The 12,476-nt window shown below is 37.7% G+C and overlaps 1 long non-coding RNA gene across 1 annotated transcript; it reads right to left on the bottom strand.

Moving 5' to 3' along the window:
* Positions 1–9,950: 9,950 nt before the first annotated feature.
* LOC310871643 lies at positions 9,951–11,798 on the bottom strand. The gene is made up of 2 exons (XR_014570318.1): positions 11,749–11,798; positions 9,951–10,045 (listed from the first exon to the last, which is right to left on the bottom strand). It is a non-coding gene; the product is annotated as an uncharacterized lncRNA (long non-coding RNA).
* Positions 11,799–12,476: the final 678 nt, after the last annotated feature.

The raw sequence follows: 12,476 nt of genomic DNA on the forward strand, positions 1-12,476 counted from the left end.
GCGGGCAAGTACTTTCGACCGCTGTAAACTGTCAAATCTCAGTATCTCTGTGAAGGAACGTTTGAAATGTATAATTATTAGATGTAACTATTTGCTACCTACCTACTTTATGCATATAAACACCTAGTATTATTAAGTATGGTTCAAGTTTCGATCTATATAAGAAATACAGTTTTATCGATGTAGATATATTCTGGATCCCTTTTTAGTTTTTTAAAGAAAAATAAATCATTGATATGTGATGAAAAAAAAGGTATATAAACTGAATTAAAATATGTTATAGAGTATAATTATTCTGTAAACTGTGGAATCTCAGTATCTCTGTGAAGGAACGTTTGAAATGTCTAATTATTAGGTGTAACTATTTGCTACTTATCTACTTTATGCATGTAAACACCTAGTATTATTAAGTATGGTTCAAGTTTCTATCTATATAAGAAATACAGTTTTATCGATGTAGATATATTCTAGATCCCTTTTTAGTTTTTCAAAGAAAAATAAATCATTGATATGTGATGAAAAAAAATGTATATAAACTGAATTAAAATATATTATACAGTATAATTATTGTATTACTTATTGTAAATTGTCAATTGTTTTCAATGTATTTCATCTTGGACTATAGTGATATTAATACTAAATCATGATCAGAGTAATATGTGTCTCTAACTTCAATTTCTGTTAAAATAATTATACATGATCTAAAATACTTCCGTAATCTGTAGCTGGATTTGTATTTAATTGTTTAAAGCCTAATCTTGACATGTAGGTCTTTATACTTCTATCTTTCTCAGTATTATGGTCTTCATTGAAATCTCCTATTATCATAATTGCAGAAGTTGATAGATACTTTACCATGTTTTCGAGAAATGTGTTTAATTTCGAAAGGTCTGTTTTAGGTGATCTGTACATAAGAATGATATATAGATCTTTATATTTTACATGTATACATACATGTTCTACTTTTTCTAATATCCTGATTTCATTTTGAATTATTTCAATGGAAATATCTTCTTTTATAGCAAACATAACTCCCCCACCTATATCTTTTTCTCTGTTATTCCTGATTGTATTGTAATTCGTGTTCATTGTTTTTAATTTAAAAGTAAAGTTATTATTTTCCTTTAAGTGTGTTTCAGTAAAAGCTATTAGATCCAACATTTCTAGTTGGGAATCTGAGTTTATATCTTCTAAATGTGTTAGATAACCTCTGACGTTCAATAATCCAATTTTTAATGAATGTTTTAATGGTAATTGAGTTATCTTCCGTATATTTGGATTTTCAAGAGGTGATTGTCGTAATCGTATCATTTCTCTCTACATTCTTATCCACTTTGATCTTTTTTGGATTAAAGTCAAGTATATATAGATCTTTTATCCTTTTCACTCTACTGAATGCTACATAGGCTTGTCCCGGGTTAAAATGTGAGCCCTTCATAGATACGACAATCTCTTGTATAGTTAAACCTTGAACCTTATGAATAGTTAATCCCCAAGCTAATGTCAACGGGAATTGAAACCTATTTGTTGATCCTGTTCTTCTGCCTCCATGGAAAAGGATAGCTTAATGTCTGTAGATTGGAACTGCTTCTGGATAATTTTTATAGTTACTATTAGACTTCGCATTAAGACCAACATCTTTGTCTTGGAATTTAACGAGTATTACTGTAACATTACATAGGTGCCGTTTTTCCCAAAGTCAATATACTCAACAAATCCTCTGATACCGTTGACTAATCCATCAGATACCATTACATTAGTAGTCAACATCACTTGTGCACCAATTGCTATACTGAGTGTAGTTGGTAAACCTCCTGTTTGTGATAGTTTCCTTTTTGTGCAATCCAGATCAAATAGTCGTGTGTCTTTATCTTTTCTACTATCTTCTGCCTTTATATGATAAATAGTAATATTCAATTTATCAAGTTTGTACTTATTGTGTTCATCGACAGATGTATTCTCCCAGTACCAGAGTATGTGGTGTGTATATGTATGACTAGCTCTCAATGATGACGTAAGAAATATGGTCATTTGTGTAATCTGGTCCCAGCAAAACAGGCACAGATTTGATGTTTTTTTGCATAAACATAAAATGGCGGGTTGGCTGTCACGGTTTTTGGTGTAAAGTAACCACAGTATACTGCTAATCAACTTACAACTACATACTCTATATAGTATATGTATAATACGTATGTCTTACATCATCATTTAGAGCTAGTCATACGTATACTATATACATAACCAGTAAAAATAAAATAGCAAATTGTGCCTGATCTGCTGGGACCAGATCACACAAATGACCATATTTCTTACGTCATCATTGAGAGCTAGTCATACATATACACACCACATACTCTGGTCCCAGCAGATCAGGCACAATTTGCTATTTTATTTTTTACTGATTATGTATATAGTATACGTATGACTAGCTCTCAATGATGACGTAAGACATACGTATACATATACTATATAGAGTATGTAGTTGTAAGTTGATTAGCAGTATACTGTGGTTACTTTGCGCCAAAAACCGTGACAGCCAACCCGCCATTTTATGTTTATGCAAAAAAAACATCAAATCTGTGCCTGTTTTGCTGGAATCAGATTACACAAATGACCATATTTCTTACGTCATCATTGAGAGCTAGTCATACAAATACACACCACGTACTCTGGTCCCAGCATATCAGGCACAATTTGCTATTTTATTTTTACTGGTTATGTATATAGTATACGTATGAGTAGCTCTAAATGATGACGTAAGACATACGTATACATATGCATATACTATATAGAGTATGTAGTTGTAAGTTGATTAGCGGTATACTGTGGTTACTTTGCGCCAAAAACTGTGACAGCCAACCCGCCATTTTATGTTTATGCAAAAAAACATCAAATCTGTGCCTGTTTTGCTGGGACCAGATTACACAAATGACCATATTGAGAGCTATATAACACTGTAAATCCCTGGAACATGTGACGCGTTTAACCTAAACACCATGTGTGTAATAATAAAATGCCAAGTGTTTATTAATGGTCATAAAATAAACACCTCACGAGAACACCTAGTGTTCAAATTCTAAACACCATTATGACTGACTTTGATTGTAAAAACTAAACACGTTTATGTGTTTAAAAAGTGTTACAGGGATTAAACATGTTCTTCTGTTTATAATCTAAACACTGTGACACGTTTAAAAAGTGTTACAAATATGTGTTTAAAACTGTTTATAACCTAAACGCTTGGGTTTAGTCATACATATACACACCACGTACTTTGGTCCCAGCAGATCAGGCACAATTTGCTATTTTATTTTTACTGATTATGTATATAGTATACGTATGACTAGCTCTCAATGATGACGTAAGAAATATGGTCATTTGTGTAATCTGGCCCCAGCAAAACAGGCACAGATTTGATGTTTTTTTGCATAAACATCAAATGGTTGGCTGTCACAGCGAAAGAGACTGGGCGAAATTATTACTTGCGCGCTCTGCTTGCGCAAGTAATTAACTTAATTAATAATGCTAAGTAGAAAGGAATAACTTCGATAGCTGAGCAAAACCTTGAATGTAAAAATACAGTACTCTGCACCAAAAACCCAGGCAGGGAGCATTTAACATGCAATTTACAAAAAATAATTATAAACCTTTTCAATTAAGTTAAGAATGAGCTTTAACAGGAATACTTTTTAGAAGAATGATCAATATCCAAATAATACCTTAAGTAAAATACTTTTAGAAAAATACCTTTAAATACCCAAAAGATGAATAATGAGTCCACAGAAATGATAGAAAGTCTCTCTCCATGTCATCAAATGGAAACGGTTTATAATATCATATTGTAATCCGATAGAGAACACTACACAGAGCTGCGTGTCAAACAACCAAGAGATGTACACACAGTCACTTCCCATCAAATCCAGGAAGCATATGGCATGGGATATGTAGTTTATGGGTAGATGTAGTTCATAACTGGATTCAGGGACGACTAGTTAACGTTAGTCAGAGATGGGATGTCTGCCTCGGGCGCATAGAGACCCAAGGTCAAAAAACATGTTTTCACAGATACACTGTGTGTTCTGTGGCAAACAGGAGAAAACAATTCTTTATCTATGCGCTGGCTGGGGGGAGAAAATAATACTATCTAAACGCTGGGGCAGAAGTGAGATGTAAAATCAGTATGCTGGACATAGGGCACATGGAGATTTATACTTATGCAGGCACAGGGCACGACATATGCAAACAACAAAGGTCTTAAAATATTATTTTTTTATTATATTTTAACATAATTTGTCTTTTGGTTCTACTGGATCTCTTCTCCACTAGTCCCTCCCTCTCATTTAGCCTACTTTTTTATTGGTTGACAACATTATTATTATTATATAGCTTTGTTTTTATATTGTTTTAATTTAGTTTTCCTCTGTGAAAACAGGTAGTCAACGGACATTTTTCATCATCGTTTTAGTCGACAAAATCAACACTATCGTTTTGTCCACGTTCAACTCTACCCCAGCAAGCACGGTCAGGAGTCAGGACCTGGACGAATCGTCTCGATTGGGGCCAGATCAAAATCAAAATCAAATCAAACTTTATTTATAGAGCACGTTTTAAAACAACCAAGGTTGACCAAAGTGCTGTACATCAGTGGCAAAACAGAGAACAGGCAAGAGAACACAGAATGTAAACGAGAAACACAATAAAAAATGACAAAAAGCATAAAAGGTTAAAATAAGCAAAACAAAAAAAAGAGCTAAAAACCAAAAACATTACTCAATAGGGATTTAAAGCCAGGGAGAAGAGATGAGTCCTAAGGTGAGACTTAAAAACATTAATGGATGGGGCAGATCGAATGTGAAGGGGCAAGCTCTTCCAGAGCCTGGGAGCTGCAGCCACGAAAGAGCGTGCGCCCCTAGTGCTTTTGTTGATTATTCGGCCCTCTAGCAGTACCTGATCGGCGGATCAAATCAAACCAAGTCAGATCTGGCAGATATCAGATATCACCTGATTTCAACCAACATACATTTTGCCCACTAAGACGGACGTCCCTGGATGAATCAGAGAGAGTCTGATCGAGGCCAGATCAACTTAAGTCATATCATAACAAGTCAGATCTGGCCCAGAATAAGCTATATTATTTAAACTGGTGAAGACGTCCTGGAAATTACCTAAAGATCATCCCCATATGGGCTGTGATCTGGCCTAGTCCTGAACGTCACCAGAGTCACTGGAGGACGTCATCATAACGTCATCATGACGTCATTTGGCTTGCTGGGATGTGTTCATGTGCACTACGTCATGTGTAAAATGAGAAATGGTGTTCTGGAAGTCCGTAACTATACAGTAACAGCTAGTTCCATACCAAGCATGGCTGTGCAGTGTGTGCCAGCTAGGTCATTGTGAGTCCCCTCCCTATAGAGGTTTTGTCACCTTGAAGAACACACACAGATGGTGGCACCAGGTGGCTCTTTTTTTTTTTCTGACACAAGTTCAAATAGAGTTTATTATCATCCTTTTTCTCTTCAACTTAAATTAATCATAACACCCTGGTGTTATGACATTGTCACATTGTTGTCTGTGTCACTCCTGTGTTGTCACCTTGTCATAATACGTCTTTTCATCTTTGGGCATCATCACAGCACTTGTGATTTAACCCAGTAAGACCATGAGGCCGATTCTACAAATGCCTTCCAAGTCAGTAGTTCTCAAACTTTTTTCATGGCAAGGACCCCAAACATATGTAATTGGCCGCCGACCCCAATCTGAAAATATGTTGTTCCAGGCAGGGACCCCCTCAGGGATCCTACTATAAATGCACGTATCTGTGTGTGTGTCTGCGTGCGTGTGTGCGTGTGTGTACGGTTGTAATGCACGCAACTCGAGAACCGTGGGTCACCCACTGAATTTATATTGGCCTTATGCCGTCTTACGTCACCATTTAGTACGCTTAACAACCATTAAAGTCCATAGACTTTGCTGCCGTATGACGTAATCTTCAAAAGCCATATATTGGCACCTCAAAAAAAGATCATTCAATGAATCATAAAAGCAATACATCGAATAATCGCTAAGAAGAAAATTGACAGTTGCAGCCCCCTCGCTCAGTATGCATCAGGAAAATACTTTCAAATGGTCTTTTTCACCAGACAAAGCCAAGCCCCATTTGCTCCATGGCTTGCGGCATGGCTAACAAAAGCCACCTCCATTCTAAGTGGGTACAAGACAACAGCCCCTATGAAATGTGTTGCCCGCTCTCGTTAACCCCATTAACTGTGTGATAACTCTGTGCGGTATCCCCATCTACGACCTGGATGTTCTTCCATCCTACTAGGCCCGGAGGCAGCAGCCACTAAAACCCTGCATTACTAATGCAGGAGAACACAAAACAGCAGATAGATTTACCTTCCCCTCTCTCTCCACACACACCGGCCATACGGGGAGAGATTTACTGATGGGGCCTGCAGTTATAGCCTACTTTTGAAAAAGCCAAAGGTACAAAATAAGCCCCAAGGGCCAAGCAGCGAATAATGTATGTTTTGTAATACTGATCTAAATCGGCAAGAAAACTACTAACTAAAGCTGTCAAACAATTGTAGTGAAGTAGGTCGGCTATATACAATATTTGCCTCTGAGATGTAGTGGAGTAGAATTATAAAGTATTAAACATTTTAAATATTCAAGTTAACTAAAACAAATTGTACACTTAAAGCTGTGCTATGTAAGTTTTTTTTTACAACTGAGCTAATATGACTGCTTGCGCAGGGTAATTTTTTTCTAAATGTCTCAAACTCTCCAAAGAAGAGCAGGTAGACCAAATACAATAATACAGATTGGACAGCAGCAAAATCTACAGATCTACAAACTCACAATGTGTCGCAAACTCGCAATGCAATGCGCTGTGAGTTTGTAGACCTGATATCTTTGCGATTTTTTCCTCCTGCTCTCTTTGAAAAGTGAAAGTGTTTTCGTGTGTCTGGGTTTTATGAATGTTGAGCCACTGAAAAGTAATTGTCATGATCCATCGAAACACTTTTTACTTCCGTCCATTTCCTGAAAAGTAATGGTTTGGTTGAACATACAAGTTTTCCATCCCACAGCGATGCATAGCCTACCATGTGAGCAGATGAAAAACTAACATCCAAAAAGAACTTCAGGCGAAAAGATCTGAATAGAGGTGCCAAAACTTTTCTTTAAAACATTTTGTACTTGGATAATTATAGCCACAAGCAGAGGGTTAATTGGACTGAAATAGGTTATTCAGTTGAAGAGATGAGCGGTGGTGTGAGGGAACAATGGCCATGTGAAAAGCTATAAGCATGGCGAGGACTGCATTCACACAAGCAGTCATTTTAATTCTGACATCCCATTTAAAGAAGCGTATAATTCCTGGACTGTGGGCGGCAAGCAGGCAGCACACAACCCAGCCAGCCCCATATTTCATTCTTTACAAAGCTTCACGAAGTTCCACTCTGCACAATTAGCTTTAACTTGTATTGAATTTGTCAGCTTTCATGACACTGGCCCAGTGGCCCCACATTTAAACGAAGAATCAGCTGTTTATATGCATACGGTTTATGCATATGCAAAATAAAATTAAAATAATGAGTGTATTCTACAGGACAATATATTTTGAAATATGACTTCTAGTGTACTTTGATTAGGATAAACATGATTAAAGGTAATCTGGTATTTCATGTCAAAAGTTAAAACAAAATAAATACTCTTCAATACACCAGAACATTTTCAGGTAGGTTGCCAGTTTCCGTAATAAGGAGAGTAGGCTACTCATTTATATCAGCTTCAATTTGATAATGTTCCAGATCCAATTTTGTCTGCTTTGCTCACTTCTGTGTCATCACTACCAATTGCACTTGTTTATCCTGTCTCTCTCCTGATTGGATAAAACTGGTATCCTGACCTTAAAATGTATTTCATATTCACTAAAGAGCTGGAGAGACAGGGAGGTCCTATAATGAACAAACACAAATCGGGACTATAACAAGTAGATACAAAATAAAAATCACACACGTGTGAACTGAGTGGTGCAATCCCCCCCCCCCCCCCTCTCTCTCTCTCTCTCTCTCTCACTCTCTCTCATTAGAGACACTACCCCTCTCACTGTTTCTGGCGCCCCCTACTGCTATTATTAAGTCACATACTCGTGCTCTCACAGACACACACACAAACAGGTACGAGGACATTGCAAGCTGGTTGTAGGAGTGGTTGCACCACTCAAAAAATAAATAAACCACCTTTACTGCTCAAATTAAAACAAAGAGTCAGTGTTTTGTTTTGGGCTGAACTTTAGTATTGTGAGTGCATCATGTGAAGGACACCCAGGCCTTTTCCACCGGGGTTGAACCGGTTCGGTTCTTTTTTCCCCCTCTTAATATTGAACCAGTTCAGAGTGTTTCCACTTAATTTAAAATGAATTGGTTCAGAACCCTGAAAGTTGGTTTCAAGTTATTTTTGGTGGAAAAAGGGCCCCATGCAGCAGTTTTGAGGTATAGTAGCTACTTTTACTTTACTTGGAAAACATCCATGACTTCTGCCACTGATTGAGTCAAAGGGAAATGATATCTGCACATAAACAGTTTACTTGTCCATTATCACTTTTCATGCAAAGTCACAATTCATGCCAACATGAGACTGCAATGCATTATGGGAATCACACACCTGCAAATATGGTTCTCAAGTAAAGTGAAATTACCTCAAAATGAGTCAAATGACACTACAGTACTTTTTACTTTACACCACTTCCATATAAAAAAGTTCACATCACAAGATTCCCCACCACTGCGAGCTTGTAGATGTGCCATTCCCACTATTTTATTTCAATTAAAATTAATTTTGAAATTATTGTGATGTTGATTTGAAGTAGTATATTGCCCAGCCCTGCATGGTGACAACAGGGTATATGACCGAGCACATTATAGGATCAGACATACCCGTTATGCATGCTGTAATTTACTGAACCAATGAAAAAGATTATAAAAGCACTTAAGTTCAGACTAAACCCAAACCCAACTCCATTGGATCCTCAAACTGTCAGTCAAACCACCTACATTAAAATTGATTCAAATGACAGACAGAAAAAGACTCCACATTAATGGTCAAAAACTTCCTAACTCCAAATATTTAACACATAAGATGTAGATTTCCTTTGTGCAAGCAAAGCACAAAAGCACAAATTTGGGTGAAGTGATGATAATATAAGGACACATTCAAGTATCTGACAATGTAGTCACCACTCACCATACAAACTTTGATGAGGCAGTGGTGTTCTAAAAACTTTTTTTCTTCATTTCCTGAAAAGTTTATATTTTGGACATAGCTGGTTTCTGCCCGACAGCAGATATGTATTTTAGGCCCACAGTAGTTAATAAAATGTGTATATAAAAAAAGTTAATTGTTCTCAGGGGCCTATACTGCTCCTCAGGGGCCTATTCTCCCCAATATAGTAACTATGGTACTTTTCTGTCAAGGATAGAGTTGCATTACAGGGTTTGTGTGTAATGGTGCTTTTTGGTTAAACACAGCTAAAGATGATGCCATTAAGTCAGGATACGTTTCATTTAGATGTGTGCCAGCATGACTACACAGTACACACACAAGGCTTCTCAAATCTTATCACACCAAGTACCAGCAGACACCCCCCCCCCCCTCCCCCAGAAGATTTTAAAGAATTTCACATCTTTTCAAGATCTTTGAAAATAGCTTAAAGTGATTACACAAAGGATAGGATACCATATGAACTACTTTAGCTGGAAATATATAAACTATTAAAATTGCAAAAGAATTCATAATCGGAAATATCTACAAGCTTACAACCCATTGTGCTTGTAGATTGGCTATTCTATTTGTGGGGTGTGACATGTTTCTATGGAATCCAAAGCAGTCGTGGTCACCGTCCGTCACATCATGAAAAAATAAAGACAAAGACCATTCCGACCTTAAGATTGAGACAACTTTATTTACAAAAACACGATTCCCATTCTTCTTCTTAACGAAGACAACTGCGGTGGAGAAATGTGCTCCAGCTGAACACCTGCAGAGAAGGAAAGAGGAAAGCATGCAATCAGAAGTGTCAATCTGATGACAGAGGAAACCAATAAGGAGTCGAACACCGGGGCGAAGATAAATGTGACAATGGCGATTCATCGCCGCACCCTTCCGATACACATCAACGTCTGTAACATACTGTCACGTTCACTTGCCATTTGCTAATGAGCATGCATACTGTCAGGCAGAAAGCATGTTACTTGTATGTCCATACTTCCACATGTTTTCTAAATTAAATGGCTTACTCTGTCACATAATGTCTACTGCACCAAAGTACGCGTAAAAAAAAAGACCCACACACACACTAAGTGAACGTGTCTATGTGAGCTTGTGCGTTTTATAAATATAGAAGCAATGAAAATTAAAAGCTTGTAAAAATATCTACATTCCGTCACCCTGATGAAGGCAGATGTGCTGCAACATGTAGGTGCATGCATTTTAATCTTGCAATGCATTAGCCACTTTAAATTAAAGGTTTTTTATTTTTCTACAAGAGTGCCTTGGTCTCAACTTTTGCAACTACATTAACAGAACATCTTTTGTATCCTTTCTTAAGTTTTCCAACAGACAGTGACGACATCTAAACAGTAAAATAACTGCATTTTAAACCCATGTAGCATTTGTTAACGTCTCGCTCAGACATATAAGGCTTATTCAATTGTGGGCTCTGCCAAATTACAGGCTACAGGAGAAAAGTGTTCAAATGATTCATCATTTTGACATTCAAATACAAATTAGAGGGGGGGGGGGGGTGCTTCTCAACGTGTGGTTCGTTACTGGTCTGCAAAATCTAGTGAGTTGCAGACCAGTAAGAGTAGAGCGTCGCTGTCCCTCCCCCTTTCAGAAAAGTGAGTGGCCCAGGAAATGAAAACCCAATGCATTCTCCCATAGGCATTTCTTATTTAATTTATTTAAAGACCTTTTAAGCGCCGTACGAAGCCAACTCTTGTCGTGACAAATCATGACAACACACACAATTTTTCGGGCCAAACAAATAATTACAAAAAAGAAAAACTAAAAAAACCTGTAACCTGCCGTTTTTTCCTACTTTCTAATTCTTTGTTTGGCCCGAAAAATTGTGTGTGTTGTCATGATTTGTCACGACAAGAGTTGGCTTCGTACGGCGCTTAAAAGGTCTTTAAATAAATTAAATAAGAAATGCCTATGGGAGAATGCATTGGGTTTTCATTTCCTGGGCCACTCGTTTTTCTGAAAGGGGGAGGGACTGCGACGCTCTATAGGAGATGGGAGTCTGGAGTGGACCCTGTATGGGTTAGTTTGTACACTCAAGAGTTACATAAGCGCTGGGGATTTTACAATATCACACCAAGCATGTGTGTGTCAGAGAGTGATAATTTGGTTCCATCTGTACACTTTTGTTATGTGGGTCCTTGAAATTAAAACGTTTGAGAACCACAAAATGGAACAGAGCCTCCATTAGCATCATTGGTAAGAGCTATGAAGGAAGAGTCCCAATTTCTTTCCAATATGCTGCCCTGTGCATAAGAGCCCATTATGGATCATTTGACTCTGGTTTTGCCAGCTAGCCTACCAGATAGCGTCAGCTATTCATGATTAAAGTCCCCATTAACGATATAACTGTCGTTCAAATCTCTCTGAAAGTCATCACAACATAATAGTTCTCATTGTAGTTTATCACGCTTATAAGCACGACAACACAGAATGTACCTTGAAGAGGCCGCTTGCCGGCCATTGCATTCCGGTCCCCTTCACTTCTTCAGGATCTGGTGTCTGACCACGATGAAGGGGAACGCAAAGCCGCTGCCGAAGTACAGCACCATCATGCCCAGGAGACGCCACTTGTTCTCCACGGAGAACGGCAGGTTCTGGGAGACAAGTGCCACAAATGAGGAGAGGTGTTATAAATCTGAGAATCATCATCATCATGCCAGCAGAAAGACAAGTCTTGTCACCGTCCATGCTTACATGTCTGTAACTCTCAGAATGTACAAATGGAACCAAATGTACAGTGTATGTTTTGTTTTGTTTTTTTAATTAAACAAAAAGTTTTAGAACCACTGGTATTATAAAAATTGTACATCAGCCATGAAGTCCACATAACAGCTCTCACAGTGTGATAAAACCGGTTCTGGAAACGGTTCCGAAATGTGATGGAATCGATTCCGGTTGCTCAATGTTGGATCCCAAGTACCTTAGTTACCCAGCACATGTTAAGGGCTGGGGAGCTGTGGTTCTCCAAAATATTCGTGTCAAGGACCTTATTTTGTGCCCCATAAGATGAAATTAGTCCACATCATTCAGAAAGCCCATCTAAAAAGTTCAAATGCATCCCACCGAAACACATTGTGAGCATGTAGAATGTAGATAGTCTATTTTCGAACAGCTGCCATTTTCAATAGGGTGCTCAAGTGTTTAAACGGTTCCTCGTTTTACTA

The sequence above is a fragment of the Protomyctophum parallelum genome (genome assembly GCF_964188405.1).
Source record: "Protomyctophum parallelum genome assembly, chromosome: 15".
Taxonomy (NCBI): Eukaryota; Metazoa; Chordata; class Actinopteri; order Myctophiformes; family Myctophidae; genus Protomyctophum; species Protomyctophum parallelum.